At 41.8% G+C, this 19,120-nt stretch overlaps 1 non-coding gene across 1 annotated transcript; it reads left to right on the forward strand.

Moving 5' to 3' along the window:
- Positions 1–4,136: 4,136 nt before the first annotated feature.
- On the forward strand, positions 4,137–4,198 carry LOC112133249 (U7 small nuclear RNA). Its single transcript, XR_002914923.1, has one exon. It is a non-coding gene; the product is annotated as a U7 small nuclear RNA (small nuclear RNA).
- Positions 4,199–19,120: the final 14,922 nt, after the last annotated feature.

Raw genomic sequence — 19,120 nt, forward strand, 5'->3', positions numbered from 1 at the left:
GTTCTTGAACCTCAACGAAAGTAGCCTTATCTAGCAGTGTTAATAGCAAACACAGCAATGAAACTCCAGGAAGTCAATCCCTGGGTTCACACTTCACAACTAAAGAAGCAATTCAGAATTCTATACAATTGAAATGCTAATCTAAAAAGATGCTTCAACCTGAGGATGGTTAGAGATCCTCTAGAAGTAGGCAGTCTTCTAAAGTTGGTAGCTGACCCTCAGAACCCAAGACCTTCAGAAGAAGTTGATGACCTAAAGTAGTGGACAGCTTCCTGCCAAGACATTGGACCAAGATCTGTAATTCCTGTTTTGTTTTTTATCTGCTTACTTATAATCATTCTTCTTCTCATTTTATACAGAACCCTGGCTTTGTCCTCCCCTTTTGGCCCTTTTCCTTTTTTTTTTTTTTTTTTTTTTTTTTGAGACAGGGTTTTGCTCTGTCACCCAGACTGGAGCACAGTAACACTATCTCGGCTCAACGCCGCCTTGACCTCCCGGGCTCAAGTCATCCTCTTGCCTCAGCCCCCCGAGTAGCTGGGACTACAGGTGTGTGCCACCACCCCTGGCTGATTTTTGCATGTTTTTGTGGAGATGGGGTTTCACCATGTTGGCCAGGCTGGTCTCAAATTCCTGGGCTCAAGTGATCTGCCTGCCTCAGCCTCCCAAAGTGCTGGAATTACAGGCATGAACCACTGCAACTACCCCCACTTTTCCTTTTATTCTCTCCTTAGTATAATTGTAAGCTCAAAACATACTTATCATAATGTCATTCTTTGGTTATTCCACGCAGTAGCCACTTCCCTCAATCTTACTAACTGTTGGATATGGCTTCCATTACCACACTTCCATGATAAAAATCTCAGAACTCTAATGCTAATCTCATTAAACAAGACATAGGGAATTATTTAAAAAATGATGTTTCCGATTGTAATTACATGGACAAATGGTCTTCAGGAAATCAACCTGCAACTGTGCTAGTGTCTCTCCTTCTCCCTGAACAAGAACCAATTTTTATAATCTATTGTTCAGACCCCAGGTATTTCTAAATTTGAATTCAGTAACCTTAATATGGTGATTGGCCACATACTGGAAGAGGCCAATTGAGATACAAGTATGTATCTCAGCTAACACAAGGCCTTGGTTCCAACCTTGCATCATGAGCAACTCCTTTTCTCTTGTATCTCCATGCACCCCTACCAGATACTACTTCCTTGGTGGCCAGGATACCTGGTCCTGTTTGCCTCTAACTAACACCTCATACACTATAGGAGTGGCATTCCAAGTGGTATTGTCTGTACATAGAGACTTTAATTCTGTAAGTCACCAAGACTGGAAATCTGGACTCACATGAGCTCCAAGACAAAGCCACTTGTGATTATTCAGGAACTTTCCCTTGGGGAATTAACGGCTCATTGTTCATGCTCTTCACAATGATGAGAATCACACTAACAGGGAAAAACTGTAAGAAAAGTATCACTAGCTGAAGAATTATTGATGATGCTGCCCCTGCACTAAATGGAATACAGATCAGTTGCAATTCCTTAGCATGAGTAGTGATGGACAATCACATTGCTCTAGATTCCTTGTTGGCCAGTCACAGTGGAATCTTTGCCATTGCCAATGTCTTGCTGTACTTGGATCAATGAAAAAGGCAATATAGAAAAGGCTGTATGTCACCTTAAGGAAAAAGCTACTTGGCTTTCTTAAGCTGACTGTCATAGCCTATGATTTTGTTCTCTTTGCCTGAGTTGGGGAGTGAGGTTCCTGGTTCTGAAGCATCTTAAAAGAACTATTACCTGTTCTTGTTTTCATCATAATTGTCATAATGCTGGTCCTTTGCATTCTATCCAGAGCCTTAAATTCTTCTCTACAGGCACCCTCCTATCAGATTATCACCATAATGGTAAAATGCAAAAAAGTCCAAAAGATCTCACAATAAGATTGATTGTGGAGGTGACTAAACAATCCCCAAGATCTGAAGATCTAGATCACTAGCCTTCCTTCAACTGGTCAAACTCTTGCAAGTAAGAGAGTGGCCAAAACGGAGACTGAGGGACTGAATATACAGGTGAGCAATAGCCAGGTGATATGACAATAGAACTCTGACCCATACCCTCTGCAGCAACCAGCTCAGGAAGCCAACCATACTCTGCAGTGATCATCCCCAAACAATTAGGACTTGGCCTGTAACCACCAGCTTCCCTTTATTTCACCTCCACTTCCAACTCAGGACCAACCAAAGAAAGCCAAATGTGCTCCCCAAACCAATTGCATAGGATGCCCCAATTCTAGTTAACCTGCCTCCAGCTTCTCGGTGCCAACAGCCTCCATATGGTACATACCTAACCCTTTCCTTTTTTCTATGATAAAGTTTCTCCATTCCCCTTGTCCTCATTGTCTTTGAGTTTCTGCCAAATATAAATGACAATGACTGACCCCCTTGCTATAGCAAGTTCTGAATAAACAGCCTCTAGCTGCTCTCATTTGTATGGTCTTCATTTATTTCTGCACCTTCCATAAAATTAAAAGTAACCAAGGCTGGCCACAGTGGCTCACAAAGTAATTGCAGCACTTTGGGAGGCCAAGGTAGGCAGACTGCTTGAGTTCAGGAGTTCAAGACCAGCCTAGGCAACATGGTGAAAGCCCATCTCTACCAAAAACACAAAAATTAGCTGGGTGTGATGGCACATGTCTGTGATCCCAGCTACTTGGGAGGCTGGGGCAGGAGGATCACTTGAGCCTGGGAGGCGGAGGTTACAGTGAGCCAAAATCTTGCCACCACACTCCAGCCTGGGCAATAGAATGAGACTCCATCTCAAAAGAAAAAAAATTAACCAAAAGCTAAAATGCATTGTGTATATAGCTAGAAGATCTCTCTCTACATTGAGAGTGACAAAGGAAAAAAATCAATCAATATAAATTGATTAACATCATATGTGCCAAACCCTGGTTTACATACTGAGGCTAAGGTATTAGGTGCTGAAAAGTACAAGACATACCTTTCCTTCAAGTATTATTATTTATTTGAAAAACAAAGCATAAACATTACAAGATAACTAACACTACAAGCTAACATATATTAAGTAGCCTGCAGGAGTCCCTGTGCCACTGGCCTAAAATGATCAAAAGTGGCTTCATTGAATAAGGGGCATGTAAGCCAAAACATTGGGGATTAGCCCAGTAGAGACAAGGGGAAGTCAACACTTCAAAGGAGGAAATGATTTCAGTTTAGAATCAGAAATAAAGATGTATTTCACAAAGATATGAGTCTAACTGGTTGGTCTTAAATCATAGGAGGGAAAGCTACAAAGTAAAACTAGAGCCTTATGTCAAAAGGCTCCCCTTGCCAGTCTGAAGAATCTAGATTTTTTCTGTAAGCCCTGAATTTTCACCTGAGCTTATCCTCCCATCCCCCCATGGATGTCCTCCAGTCACTTAGGCTACTTAGAGTCAACAAATACTCTACTGTACCCTCAAATCTGAACCGAAAGATAGCTAGAAGAAACCATCCAGAATAAAGCATGGCAGTTAAAAACAAAGATGAAAATATAGAAGAGAGTATAAGAGAATGAAAAGCATATGGAACACAGACGGAACAGTGGAAGCCAGAAGGCAATGAAATAAGAAAAGTGCTGAAATAAGTAACTGCCAATTTAGAATTCTCTATGCTGGGACACGTCTTGCACAAACAAAAAAAAAAATATATGCTTTCAAAGCATGGAAAGGTGTATGATATGGTCTGAATGTTGGTGTCACCCCAAAATTTATATGTTGAACTCCTAACCATCAGTGCCTTAGAGTGTGACTGTATATAGAGATAGGGCCTTTAAAGAGGTAATTACGGTAAAATGAGGTCCCAAGCGTGGGTTCCTAATCCAATATAACTGGGGTATTTATGAGAAGAGATTAGGACACAGACACACACAAAGGGAAGGCCACAAAGACAGAAAGAGAAGATGTCCATCTACAAGCCAAGGAGAGAGGCCTCAGAAGAAGTCAAACCTGCTGATACCTTGATTTCAGACTAGTCTCTAGAACTATGAAGAAATGAATTTCTATTGTTTAATCCACCCAGTCTTGTTATGGCAGCCCTAGCAAATTAATACATAGACAAACTCCAATTGAAAAATGTTCTAGAGTGTTATAGCTCTTTCAGAATTTGTCTAGCAGGCTTTCCGGTTTATGCCGAAGAGCACCCCCACCAAAAAAAAAAAAAAAAAAAAAAGCTCTAGAAAATACCTGGCCATTTAATTATTACAGACCAAAGGAAACTAATGAGACATGATAACTAAATGTAATGCGGTATCCTGGATTGGATCCTGCAACAGAAAAAAATACGAGTGGAGAAATACGAATAAAATCTGAAGTGTGTTCAAGAGTATGTAACTATGTTGATTTCTTAGTTTTGACAAATGTATTACAGTAAATATGATGTTAACATTAGAAAAAAATGTGAGTAAAGGATATATGGGAATCCTCTGCTCTATCTCTGTAAATCAAAAAATATTTCAAAATAAAAAGTTAGAGACATTTTCAGGCAAAAACAGAATTTTCCCCAGGAGAACTCCACTAAAAGAAATACCAAAGGGCATTCTTAAGGCAAAAGAAAAATGGTTCCAGATGAAATATCAAAATATCAAAGGCCAGGCACTGTGTCCCATGCAGTTTGGGAGGCTGAGGTGGGTGGATCATTTGAGCTCAGGAGTTCGAGACCAGCCTGGGCAACATGGCAAAACCCCATCTCTACACAAAATACAAAAATGCCAGGCATGGTGGTGCACCTCTGTGGTCCCAGCTACTTGGGAGGTTGAGGTGGGAGGATTGCTTGAGCCCAGGAGGTTGGGGCTTCAGTGAGCCATGATTGTGCCACTGCACACCAGCCTGGGTGACAGAGTGAGAACTGTCTCAAAAAAAAAAAAAAAAACCCAAAATATCAATCATGCAGGATGGGATAAAAACAATAAATAATAAATAAATAATAAATAAACAATAAATAATAAAACAATGGGATAAAACAATAAAAATGGTAAGTAAATATGTGGGTGAGGCCAGGCGCAGTGGCTCACACCTGTAATCCCGCACTTTGGGCAGCCAAGGTGGGTGGATCACTTGAGGTCAGGAGTTCGAGACCAGCATGACCAACATGGTGAAACCCTATCTCTACTAAAAATACAAAAATTAGTGGGGTGTGGTGGTGGATGCCTATGGTCCCAGCTACTTGGAAGGCTGAGGCAGGAGAATTGCTTGAACCTGGGAGGCGGAGGTTGCAGTGAGCTGAGATGGCACCACTGCACTCTAGCCTGGGTGACAGAACAAGACTCCATCTAAATATATATATATATGTATATATATGTATATATATATATAAAAATAAAATAAGTGGGTGAATGTAGATTAATATTATCTATATAAAAATTACAATAATGTGTTGTAGGGTTTAAAATATAGAGAAAGAACATTATTGGCATTTAAGTAGAGAGGAGCTAAAGAGAGTAAAGTGTTCTAAAGGCTTTCTAATCATAGAGTGGCTCATAGAGCTTATTAGAAGGCAGAATCTCAGAACTATCACTGAATCAGAATTTCTATTTTAACAAAATTCTCTATGATTCATATGCATATTAAGGTTTGGGAAGTATTGTTCCCAAAATGTGTGTATCATCTGAAAAGGGAGTAAAAGAACCAATTGATATTAGATTTTTGCATATCTAGAATTTATTTTGTAAACTCTATGGTAACCACTCAAGGAATGCTAAAAGAGTGCATAATTTCAAACACAGGGGAAAGTGAAAAAGTAAAAAATAATCGGCTCAAAATAAAGCAAGGAAAGAAAGAAAAAGAAACAGAACAGGTTGAATACATAGAAACCAAATATAAGTAAGCAAAATATCCATATTAGAAGACAATGATTATCCAACTAGATTTTTAAAGACAAAAACAATTACATATACAAGATGATGTTTATATTTCCATGTAAATGTGTATAGCAATTTACAATTTATAGTTTTTCACATACACTAAGGCTGAGAAACATTAAGACTAGGTTATTAATAATCTGAAGAGCAGTGGGTTGTTATATTAAGATCTTCTACAAAGTAACATACAAATCCCAGGATGTTACCAATCTAGTAAATCACTTATATTATTTAAAATGACCGGGTGCAGTGGCTCACACCCGTAATCCCAACACTTTGGGAGGCTGAGGTGGGTGGATCAGCTGAGGTCAGGAGTTTGAGACCAGCCTGGCCCACATGGTGAAACCCTGTCTCTACTAAAAATGCAAAAAATTAGCCAGGCGTGGTGGTGGGCGCCTGTAATCTCAGCTACTCAGGAGACTGGGGCAGGAGAATCACTTGAACCCCGGGAGGTGGAGCTTGCAGTGAGCCGAGATCACGCCATTGCACTCCAGGCTGGGCGACAAGAGCAAGACTGTCTCAAAAAAAAAAAAAAAAGAAAAAAGTCTTCAATAAAACTATGGGAAAAAAAATTGTATTACATACTGTTTTAACCAGGAATGTATCTAAAACAAAAGGCTACAGAAATATTGAAAATTGAAAGTAAAATAATGGAAAAAGATATAACATGCAAATACTAACAAAAAGAAAGCTGACATAAGTTATTAATTTTAGACAAAGTAGACTTTAAGATAAATGACATTACTAGCCATGAAAAATACTACATAATGATAAAAGGTTTAATTTACCATTATCAATGATTGTATGAGAAGATATAATAATTCTAAATTTGTATACACTTAATAATATAGTTCCAAAATACATAAAGCAAAAAATGAAAAATCTAAAAAGAAGAACAGACAAATCTGCAATCATAGTGGAATTTTATGACACCTTTTAGAAACTGATAGAATATGTTAATGGAAAAAATTAGTAAAGATATAGAAATACCATGTTTAGCAAACTTGACCTAATATACATTCCTGGAACACTGTACTCAATAACTGCAGAGTGAATAGTCTTTTCAAGCTCATAGGGAATATGTACCAGAATAAACTATATGCTGGTTCATAACATAAAACAAGTCACAACAAATTTCAAAGCAGTCAAATCATGCAAAGTACATCCTCTGACACAATGCACCTAAGCTAGCAATGAGTAACACAAACAAGGCTTATTTAGAAATTAAGCAATATTCTAAATAATCCATACGTCATAGAAAATGTTACAATAAAAATTATAAAGTATTTTCAACGGAATGATAATGAAAATACCACACATCAAGACTTATGAGAGGCAGCCAAAATCATGCTTGTGGGAAACATAATTTTAAAAGCATGTAACAGAAAAGAAAAAAAAAAAAAAGCTAAACATTTATGAGTTAAGATTTTAATCTCAAGAGTTGGTAAAATAATGGAAAATATACACTGGGAAGTTTTTAAAAGAATGGAAAATAAACCTAAAGGAAATTAAAGAAAACTAATAATAAAGATAAGATTGGAAATTAGGAAATAGAAAATGTCTCAGTCCATTAGAGGCTGCTATAACAATATATTATAAACTGAGTGGCTTCTGAACAACAGAAATGTATTTCTTACTGTTACAGAGGCTAAGAAGTCCAAGATCAAGGCCCTGGCAGATTCAGTGTCTGATGAAGGCCACTTCCTGGTTTATAAAAGACTGTCTTCTCTCTGTAACCTCACGTGGCAGAAAGGGCGGGGAATCTCTCTGATGTGTCTTTTCTAAGGGCACTAAACCCATTCATGAGAGCTCAGGCCTAATGACCTGCTCACCTCCCAAAGGCTCCACCCCCTAATACCATCACTTTGGAGGTTAGGGGTTAGGATTTCTTTTTTTTTGAGTCAGAATCTCGCACTGTTGCCTGAGTTGGAATGCAATGGTACGATCTCGGCTTACTGCAACCTCTGCCTCCGGGTTCAAGCGATTCTCCTGTCTCAGTCTCCCAAGTAGCTGGGATTTCAGGCGCTTGCCACCACACCTGGCTAATTTTTGTATTTTTAGTAGAGTTGGGATTTCACCATGTTGGCCAGGCAGGTCTCGAACTCGGAGGTTAGGATTTCACATATGAGTTTGGGAGAGACATATTCAGACTGTAGCAGAAAACAAGGAGAGAATTAGCAAAGGTGGGTTCTTTAAAAAGACTAAGGATGAGGTGGGAAGGGGGGTCTAATCGCGGAGGCCAGAAAAACGAAAATGTGGGGAGAGGTCCATACAGTTGCAGGTGAATAGAGAGGGAGAAGGGGCCAGATTTTCTGGCATTGTCACCCAAGCTGGAGTGCAGTGGTGAGATCTTTGGTTCAATGCAACCTCCGCCTCCCAGGCTCAGGTGATCCTCCCACCTCAAACTCTCCAGTAGCTGGGACTACAAGCATGCACCACCATGCCCAGCTAATTTTTACAATTTTGTAGAGATGGGGTTTCACCATGTTGCCCAGGCTGGTCTTGAAAACCTGACCTCAAGTGATCCTCCCGCCTCAGCCTCCCAAAGTGCTAGGATTATAGGCATAAGCCACCATGCCCAGCTGCCAGATTTTCATTAGGGATTTTGAAATGAAACACTGTGCAGTCTACTACTTCCAACTCCCTGTGAAATACTTAGTAAGGCAGACTTGTCTTGTGAATCCAGTCTAGGGTTGGATCTATTTGGAGCATGCCTTGAAGCACTAAATCCTGTTTTAAGGGTGGGTGTGGAGGGAAATAAAGGCAGCTCAAAAGTACCTTGTCCCCTGTGATTTACCCTAATATGAGCTAACACTGAGCCCATGTGCCAGGCACTGCTCCAAGGACTTCCCCCGTAGGAGTTCATACAATCCTCCCAGCAACCCCGCGAGGTAGGTACTATTATCTTCACCCTAATTTACAACTGAAGAAGCCAAGCCTCAGAGAAGCCAGATGAGATTATACCTATAGTCAAGAGAAATAGGATTCGGACGAGGTTGCCTGGCTTCAGAGACTGTGCTTAACCGCTCCTCGATACTGTCAGATTCAAGAGGCATTTCATGTTCTAAACTTGAGGCAGGTAAATAAATATGCAGCCTCTATTAGGAGTGGATGGCATTACAAGAATATAGCCAGGGGGAGAAGAGGTAGGTTGCCAAGAGGCATATTATGAAGTTATAAGGCCCATTAACCCCTCCATGGTGGTTAACCCCCACCCCTGCCATATCGGTGTTAGGATTCCTCACTGCTGAGCCCCAAACAGCATCTGAAAAAGCAGAGGGCATCATTAACTCCTCCGCTTCACTACCACTCACATCTCAGCTATCAGCAAATCTCATGTCCCCCACCTCCCACTCTCCACTTGATTCCAGAGACTGCACTCCCCGCCAGTACTTGATCCTCCCCACAGCCGCCGTCTCTCCAAGTCAAAGGCCCCTAAAGTTCTCCCTCACTCTGTTTCAAGTAGCAACAAGCCCCAGGTTCCAGGCCTGTTCACGGACTCCCGACAGATCTCCTGCAGCTTTTCTCTTGCTCCTGCTTTTACTGGGAATTATAACTATTTCAGCAGTTTTAGTGCTTGGAGGAAGCTTTCTCTACCTACCTCTCCTCCTCCTAGTCCAGGCTTCTGTCTGCTGCCCTTGGACAAGTGCAGTGGCCTCTGCATCCTCTTTGCCATCATCCCCTCATTCCAGTCCACTCCTCACTCAGTCGTGAGAATTCCTGAAGTAGACATCTCCTTCCTCCCCTGCTTGGAACCCTTCAACGGTTCCCATCACACTGAGCATACGATCGCAACTCCTTTCCTTGACCTGTAAGGCCCTGCAAGGTCTGGACCCACCGATTTCGAGGATCAGCCTCCCTCTGGCCAGTGGGCTTCCACCCTGTGCACCTCCTGGCACACCTGAAATACACCACCCTTTTCTTTTCCCACCTCATACCTTCCCACATGCTGTGCCTTCTGCCCTAAATGTTCTCTTCATTTTGCATGGCAGCTTTTTCCTTTTCCTTCAGTGTAAACGTCACCTCCTCTGAGAAGCCTTCCGTTTCCATTTTGTCTCAGTAAGAACCTAGTTTTGAGGAAATGCCCTATATATTCACTTTAATTTTTTTTTTTTTTTTTTTTTTGAGACCGAGTCTTACTCTGACACTCGGGCTGGATAGTAGTGGTACAATCTCAGCTCACTGCAATCTCCATCTCATGGGTTCAAGCGATTCTCCTGCCTCAGCCTTCCGAATAGTTGGAATTACAGGTGCCCGCCACCATGCCAGGCTAATTTTTGTATACTTAGTAGAGACGGGGTTTCACCATGGTGGTCAGGCTGGTCTCGAACTCCTACTTAAGGTGATCCTCCTGCTTCGGCCTCCCAAAGTGCTGGGATTAAAAGCATGAGCCACCACACCTGGCACCCACTTTAAATTATTTTATGAGTTGATCACTTGTGTAATGTCTGGATTGGAAGCGTCTGGAAGACGGGAACCCTATTTATTCACCTACTCTTCTGAGCACTTAGCATAGTGCCTGGCACATAGTAAGCATTCACAGTTTTGGATGGATAAATGATAATAATGGATCCCAAGGGTTGCTTTTCTTTTGGTGGTTACTGAATGAACCCAGATGTGGAGACGGGAGAGAGAGCAGGGACCAGTGACAAACAGGCGACACCTCGTATTTTGAGAGTATTTTAAATTGAAAAGGAGACGTTTTCCAATGGTGGATACAAATAGGCAAATAATGACCACATTGCTTTACCATTCCATCCGCGTATGTTTTACAATGTTTAGGGTAGAGGAAACGGCAAGTCTCTTAAGAGGCATGGCAGGATCTGACTGTCATCAACCTCATTAATGAGGCCTCTTAAACAACTTGAAGCGGAATAACTTCCCTACCAAAGCCGCTTCAAAGAGCAGTTGGAAGTGGAGAGTGAGGGAGTAATAGAATCAGTAACTAGGTTGCTGAGAGAAGTCTCCTGTGATTAGAAAAAGAAAAAAATGTAGTAATTACATTCTGTGGAGACTAAGAGAACTCAGAAACCATGGTCTTGCCTTCATCTTGATTTCTAATGGAGAGAGATGAAATAAAATCTGTGGATGTAGCAGAAGGTCATTTAAGGCCTTCCCTGTGATGAGTAAAGCAATCCTGTCCCCAGAGGGAGGAGAGGTAGGTAGAGAAAGCTTCCTCCAAGCACTAAAACTGCTGAAATAGTTATAATTCCCAGTAAAAGCAGGAGCAAGAGAAAAGCTGCAGGAGATCTGTCGGGAGTCCGCCAACAGGCCTGGAGCCTGGGGCTTGTTGCTACTTGAAACAGAGTGAGGGAGAACTTCAGGGGCCTTTGACTTGGAGAGACCGCGGCTGTGGGGAGGATCAAGTACTGGCAGGGAGTGCAGTCTCTGGAATCAGGCAAATGGAGTTCCAAGCCTGGCTCCCCTTGTTCCTCCATCATAGGTTTGTGCAAAATATCCCACACCTCTAGGCTTCAGCTGATTCTTCTATGAAAGGGGTTAATAATAAAGAGGGAAGGCAATGACCACGTGGTAGGGAAGGACCCCCCTGCCACGCCTGCCCTCGTGAATGTGACAGCTCATGATTACAGCTGATGCAGCTAGTCATAGCCATGGTGGCGAATAGGCCACTTGATCCTAGATGTGTGGAGAGTGTGGACTGGCTCCCTTCGACTCCTTCCAACCGACCTTACCAGGGGCTACAAAATGACAAACTATATTCTCCAGGCTCCCTCCCAACTAGCATTCCAGAAACAAATCAAGTTTGGCCATTAGATTATACTCAACTGAGATTTGGAAGGTGGATCTGGTGGAGACCAACTTGCTGTTCCATGACAAGCCTTTGTTGTCATTGGCAAACAAGGTAGTAGGAACATGAGGCTTTTCAGCCTTTCTGCATCCATTCTCCAGCCTTCTGCGTGTCTAGAGGCAGCGTGAGGAGCAGCGCTGTAACCAAATGCAGGTCCGGTTGCTTGTTGCCTACAGAGTTCAACAAGAGCAAGGTCTGGTGGAAAGAAAGTGACTTTATTAACCAAAACTAGTAATGGGGAAGTGGCTGGATTCCTATCCAAAGTGACCACTTTGAATTTGGGGGGAAAGACAAGGGGCAAGGGATTAAAAAGGGGAAACTTGATATGGAAGACATGCAAGAATTGTGCTGAATACAATGTCTGTGTGTCTCATTTCAGTGGCTATCTTGGGTCTCAGTCTACCTGGAGCGTGGGCTGACATCATCTCCACAATGGCTGGGTTGTTCACTAGCCACCTTGAGATAATCTCTGGAATTTTGCAGCTGGGTCTCCAGGCTTGGTCTGCCCATCTCAAGATTAGCCCCTGGAACTTCTAAGAAGGCACATAATTAGATACTAGCGTACCATTAGACAAATGTGGAGGGAGTGTATGCGGTGAGAAAGAGAGGGATGTGATGTTTATTTTTTTGAAGGCTAAGGGAAAAGGCTTCTGCAGTTTGTTTCAAGGTTACATCTTGAAACCCATTTTGAAGCCAAGCTGCTTGTTTAGTGTGGCTTCCTGATATGGGAACACAGTCTCACAGTTGAAATCAGTAGCCCTAGTGGTGGCCTCAGAGGCAGTAGCTCTTCTGGTGGGTCAGTTCTGCTTTTTTCTGGGAGTCATTTCTGGAAACCTAGTCTAAAGCCCATACCCTTAGACCTTCCAATGATTTTGTAAACAGCCATTCCCTGAATTAAATCCCTTGGAAGTTAAGACATCTTGAGTCATTTCTTTCTCCTGCCCTTAATCTTGACTCTTACACCAGATTTTCGCATTTTTTTCCTTCACAATCCCAACTGTGTACCACATTTTTATAAGTGAGAATATTTTTTTTCTAGAAAAAGCATCATTCACTTCACTTGGTTGTGTTACTTTTCCTGAATTATTTACATCAACGGAAAGACTGACCAATCACCCCATTCCTACATAATTAAGCCTGAGGCATTGCCATTCCCTGGTGACAGCTGCACAAACTGCAACTGTAATGCTGGGCAGGGAATAGAGTCAATAGAGCAACTTCACAATCCCAAGCCAATAAAGTGAAGCCTGATACTGATGTTTTAGTGGAATATTGAAAATGAAGAGTTGAGAGAAAAGACTTTCTCCAGCATTGTCCAAGAGAGATAGAGCATTGATGACTCAATGAGTCTTCCTGCCAGTTTGGCAGATACAGCCTTTTAATTGAGAGTGACTCACCATGCCTCAGTGGTGACTGTATTCCTTAAAAATAGCTCCCATTGCATTGGACTCAAATCCTTTTTGCAAGGAGGTAGGAAATAAACTCACTCTGCAACCTTCTCATTTCAACTTAGTTTCCCTACTGGTCATTCTAACCATCTGACATCTGTGCTGGTGTGGTTGTTACTTCTCTAAATCCATAGACACTAATAAATTAGCATTCTAGTCTTTTTTTTTAGCTTCTTGTGAGACTGGTTACAATGATTCAGTTCAACAGAGCTGGATTATCTCTAAGAGAACTGAGAAAAATTTGTGAACCTAAAGATCTGAGTCCAAATCTGAGACCCCAAAACCCATGAACCCTGAGATCTTCTTCTACCCCTAAAGCCTGATTTGCAGTCCCAGCAAGTGGGCAAACACACACTCTCTGGCCAATTCTTCATTATCTGCATGTGGGTCATTTGTAACCATTTATTTTCAATTATAAGACTAGTTGAAAAGGCCGGCCTCTTGAGTTCAAGAGATATGAGTTCAAATCTTGGCTATGCAGCTTCCTAGCTGTGTGATCTTGGACAAGTTACTTCACCTTTCTATGCTTCACTTTCCTCATCTGTAAGGAGTCAATAAGAAAACCCACTTGACATGGAATTAAAAATATATAAAGTAACTAGCATAAATAAATAATAGTGGCCAGGCATGGTGGCCCACACCTATAATCCCACCACTTTGCAAGGCTGAGGCAGGAGAATCTCTTAAGCCCAGGAGTTTGAGACCAGCCTGGGCAACATAGTGAAACTCCATCTCTACAAAAAATAAAAGATTAGCCAAGCGTGGTGACACATCCCTGTAGTCCCAGCTACTCCAGAGGCTGAGCTGGGAGGATCACTGTAGCCCAGGAGTTCAAGGCTGCAGTAAGCCATGATCGCGCCACTGCACTCCAGAGCCTGGGCAAAAGAGCACTCCCCTGTCTCAAAAAAAAAAAAAAAAAAAAAAAAAGTGGACTAGGGCTCTGTCTGAAGACAGATAGAAAAAGGGTTCCAGGAGAAGGAAAGTGTAGGAGGAATAGTGTGGTGATAAAAAGAAGCCTGATAGGCCTTTCTGTGACAGGCCTTTCTGTGACAGGCCTTAAAGGCCATTTTCAACTCAAATAGTCTGATTGCAAAAGCAGACACAAATGCTTCCTGCTCCCAGCATCCACGCCCTTAGGCAATCCTGTCTCACTCTGGACTTGGTCATGCAACTGGCTGTGACCAGCGGGATGGGTGGTAGCAAATGTGATTCAGGTAGAGGCATCCAAAGGGCTTGCGCATCTGGGCTGACCCCAAGGATGTGCAGTCATCCCTCCATATCCACGGGGGATTGGTTCCAGGACCTCCCAAAATCAATGGACACTCTAGTCTCTTATATAAAATGCTGCAGTGTTTCCATATAACCTATGCACATCCATTTGTATCCTTTAAATCATTTCTAGATTAGTTATGTTACCTAATACAATGTAAATGCTATGTAAATAGTTGTTATATTAAATTATGACAAGAAATAATGACAAGAAAAAAATCTATACGGGTTCAGTACAGTCTCAATTTCTTTCCAGAGTATTTTCTATCTGCAGTTGGTTGAAACCAGAGATGCGGAGCGCATGGATACGGAGGGCTGACTGTACTTGGAACATTTCTGTCACCATGTGAACAAGCCTGCTCTAGCCAGGTGGATGCTGAGAAACACGTGGCCCAGTCCTCTCCAACATCCCAGTCAACAGCCAGCACTGCCAGAGACACGGCCATCCAGCTCTCTGCAGCTGCCGATAGATTCACACACAACCCCAGTCAAGGCCAGTAGAATGGCCCAGTTGAGCCCTGTTCAAACTGTAACCCACAGAACCGTGACCAAAATAAATAGTAGTCATTTTAATCCATTACATTTTGGGATGGGTCGTGAAAGAAGTAAAAGCTTCCTGAAAATGGGGAGGTGGGCATTAGAAGTGGGGGCAGATGAGTGACATAGGCAGGTATGAAATGCTATCCAGATGGATGTACATTTAGGAAACTGGAGCATCCTAAATATTTGATTGAGCAAAATAACTATTTGCATAAATTTGCTTCAAGATAAATAGGTCAAGCTCCTCTTCCCTTTTCCCTTCCTTTTTTTCTCTCCTTTTCTCTACTTTTCCCTTCTTCCTTCCTCTCTTCCTCCTCCTCACAGAAAATAATAATAAATAAATAAATAGGTTGAGGAGTGATTACTGCCTGCAAAAGGCAGTGATTCATGATGTCTTACAGCCTTGTAGCTCTAGGTGCTGTCTGTGGACCGGAGGCATCGGCATCACCTGGAGCTTATTGGAAACATGGAAGTTGGGCCCCACTCTAGATCTAGTGATCATAATAGGAATTTCAGCATCCCCAGATATTTCTTTGGCGTGATCACAGTTTGAGAGGCACTATCCTATCCTAAAAACAGAATCCACATTGAGCACTGACCTCATTCTTTGTACTCTGCTTAGATTTTTTTTAAAAACTTCTTTAGCTGCTTCAACATCCCTTCCTTTCCACCTGCTCCCTACCATTGCATTAGTAAAACAAACAAACAAAAGCCACCTTTATCCTTTGAATTGTATCATCACAAAACTGTGTGCGTGTGTGTGTGTTCTTGGGAACTTTGAGTGGACCCCAGTAAATAAAAATTGCTTTTCCCATCCAGATTTTGAACCAATTAAGAAATAAGACAAATGATAACGCAAATAGAGGCCAAGATATCATCTTTATCACTGTTAAAGTCTAAGTTAGAGACATTGCCAAATGAGCTTCCTCTATAGCGTTCAGAATTAGCCAGATTTGTCCATTATCAGTTGTGGCCCAGGGCAGTCTCACCCCTGCCTTCCCCAAAAAGAAGGAAGAAAAAAGGACTGGTTGGGGGAAAGGACGGGAGTAAGAGATGGGCTGGAGAGAGCCAGGAGATTAGCCTCTGCATAAAAGGAATCTCTAAGAATGGAGAAAGCCATGTGTGCTGGTGGTAATGAGACAGATATGTTCTATAAAATGCAGTCATCATCACATCTAGAAATGTCTTAAAATCTAAATGGTTTAGAAATGCTCTTTAATGATGACTGATTGATGATAATCTGTTAAAATGAAATAATACAGATTGTACTGTGTAATTTTTAAAAATGATATTAGGTTTAGGTTTAAAGTTGATGATAACAAAGAACATGTTTGAAAGTTTATGTTTTATTTTTGTTTTTTTGTGTTTTTTTTTGTTTTGTTTTTGCGACAGGGTCTCACTTTGTCACCCAGGCTGGAGTGCAGTGGCATCATCTTGGCTCACTGCAGCCTCAACCACCTGGGCTCAAGCCATCCTCCTGCCTCAGCCCCATAAGTAGCTGGGACTATAGATGCAAGCTACCATGCCCAGCTAATTTTTTGTATTTTTAGTAGAGACAGGGTTTTGTCATGTTGCCCAGGCTGGTCTTGAACTCCTGAGCTCAAGCAATCCATTCGCCTCAGCCTCCTAAAGTGCTGGGATTACAGGTGTGAGCCACTGCACCCAGCTGGTTTGAAAGTTTATGACAAGAATACTGCAAAAAAAATGCTTGCCAGACAGAACATCTTCCTTTGACTCTTCTGTGAGTGAAATAAATGAACCTCTGTTATGTTTCAGCCACTGTACAAATATTTCTGCAGTGATGCAAAATAGATGTTGCTGAAAAACACATACTCAGCAAAAGCGAACATTAAAAAGACCGCTTTCAGGAATATCAGGATTATAGTCAGACCACTAAAAATTTATGCAACTTCGTAACTAGAGCACTAGCAAAACAGTATTGGTACCTTGAGAGACAACTTGGACAGTCCAGGCAGGAAGCTCAACACGTTTGGAATTTGCCTCAAGGCTTTAAAATGCTATCCAAAATAATTGTGGAATATCACAGAGATGAAGAACAGATTAGCCATTGCTGGGGTTAGGGATGGGTGGAAGGGGCTAGGTATGGCTATGAAGGGAGCCTTGTGGTAATGGAACAATTCTGTAGCTCAGTTGTGGTAGTGGCTATATTAATCTATACATGTGATACAATTGCACAGAGCTGCACACACACACACACACACACACACACAGTGTATATAAAAATGATGAAATCTGAATACACTCTGTAGATTGTACCAATAAGCAGTGTCAATTTCCTGGCTTTGTTCCTTTACTGTAGTTGTGCCAGATGTTACCATTGGGGCAGCTAGGTGCAGGGTATATGGAATACATATGTATAGCAATTTCCTGCAAAACTATATATTTTTCAAAAATCAAAAGTTAAAAAAAAATCGGCCAGGCACAGTGGCTCACACCTGTAATCCCAGCACTTTGGGAGGCCAAGATGGGCGGATCACCTGAGGTCAGGAGTTTGAGACCAGCCTGGCCAATATGGCGAAACCCCATCTCTAATAAAAATACAAAAAGTTAGCTGGGCATGGTGGTGGGCACCTGTTAGGAAGGCTGAGGCGGGAGAATCACTTGAACCCAGCAGGTGGAAGTTGCAGTGAGCCGAGATCGCGCCACTGCACCCCAGCCTGGGTGACAGAGGAAGACCCTGTCTCAGAAAAAGAAAAAAAAATTTTTTTTAACTACTGGGCAGAAGTGCTACCTGTGGTTGTAGAATCAATGCAGATGGAAATGGAGCCCTGAGCCAGTGGCACTGTATCTAGGCAGCCAGAAAAGGAAGTGTAACCTGCCCTGGGCAGGGCTGGGCAGGTCTGTTTAAAAAGGATGCCCAACATGTTGCACTTATTTTTATTTTCTCAACATATACCAGAAATAGTTCTTGCCTATGTATCAGCCAACCTAAGGATATTCTCCCCCTTTCTGTCAAGGTTATAATTCTATTCTCACTACTCAAGCTCCTCTTCTTTCAACATATGTTAGCGTTTTGAATTTGATGTGTTATCTTTATTCAGGATCTACGTAGCCATTTGGAAAGGTATACTTGATTGCAAGTGGGACATTTTCCACATATAAGCCATAATATATGTAAGGATCAGAGAGTCTTCTGGGAAGATTTGAATCATGTGAACAGATCTCCCTTTTGTGGAGATACTCAAGTGTATTTCTGGGAACTGGCTTCTGCAGACTGTTGATGTCCCCATGTGTAAATGAATACACAGGCTCAACAGAACTATAGTTGGTGACTGCAAAAGCCCTCAACTCAAAGGTCTTAACCATCATTGCGGAGGAATCACCAGGGGCATTTGTTTAAAATGCACATTTCCTGATCTTTTCCCAGAGTTTCTGAATCTGTTGGTCTGGGGACAAGGTCCAGGAATCTGCAGTGTCACATGCACCCAGGGCATGTTGACGCTGTCTCTCTGAGGACTGCTCTTTGAAAAACAGGCTTATATCTCAACAAGAAGGAGGCTGGCCCACTAGCTTTTAAGTATTTAGCTGATTTCCTGCTAAAATAGTGCAATGTGGTTAACAGTGAGCTTTGAAAGAGATGAGTAAAGGTGATGCTTCAAAGACATGCTGAGCAAACTGAAAAGCAAGTTAAAGCACCGTGACATTGCTTCCAAAAGCCGAGGATTGACAGCAGCTGACAGTCATGCTGGTACCCATGTCATCTTTGAATACAAAGAACATTGGGTATTTTGACTTATTTCAGCAGGGATAAAATGTTAGGGAGGAAAATATTCCCCTAACTGGCTTCCTCCTCTGAAACATCAATGTAGAAAAATAATGCCTTCTACTCATGTATCAGCTTTCCAATCACCAACTTATTTGAAGACATCACAAGAGAGACCTTTTAAATCATCTACCCTTAGGCAAATAGTACATTTCTTGAAATTCCTTGAATGTTGAAAAATGTACTTTTGAAAAAGACATTCCAAGTTCTTTATAGCTTAGAAACATTTCCTTCTCAGGATGTTAGGAGATGTCCAGGTGAAGTAAAAACACAGAAGGAGGCAAAAAGCTGGTTGGCAGATTATTCAGACATCCAGGAAAATTCTATACCCATGTGACTCTGTGTTGCATTTGAATTT

The sequence above is a fragment of the Pongo abelii genome, chromosome 3 (genome assembly GCF_028885655.2).
Source record: "Pongo abelii isolate AG06213 chromosome 3, NHGRI_mPonAbe1-v2.0_pri, whole genome shotgun sequence".
NCBI classification, from domain to species: Eukaryota; Metazoa; Chordata; class Mammalia; order Primates; family Hominidae; genus Pongo; species Pongo abelii.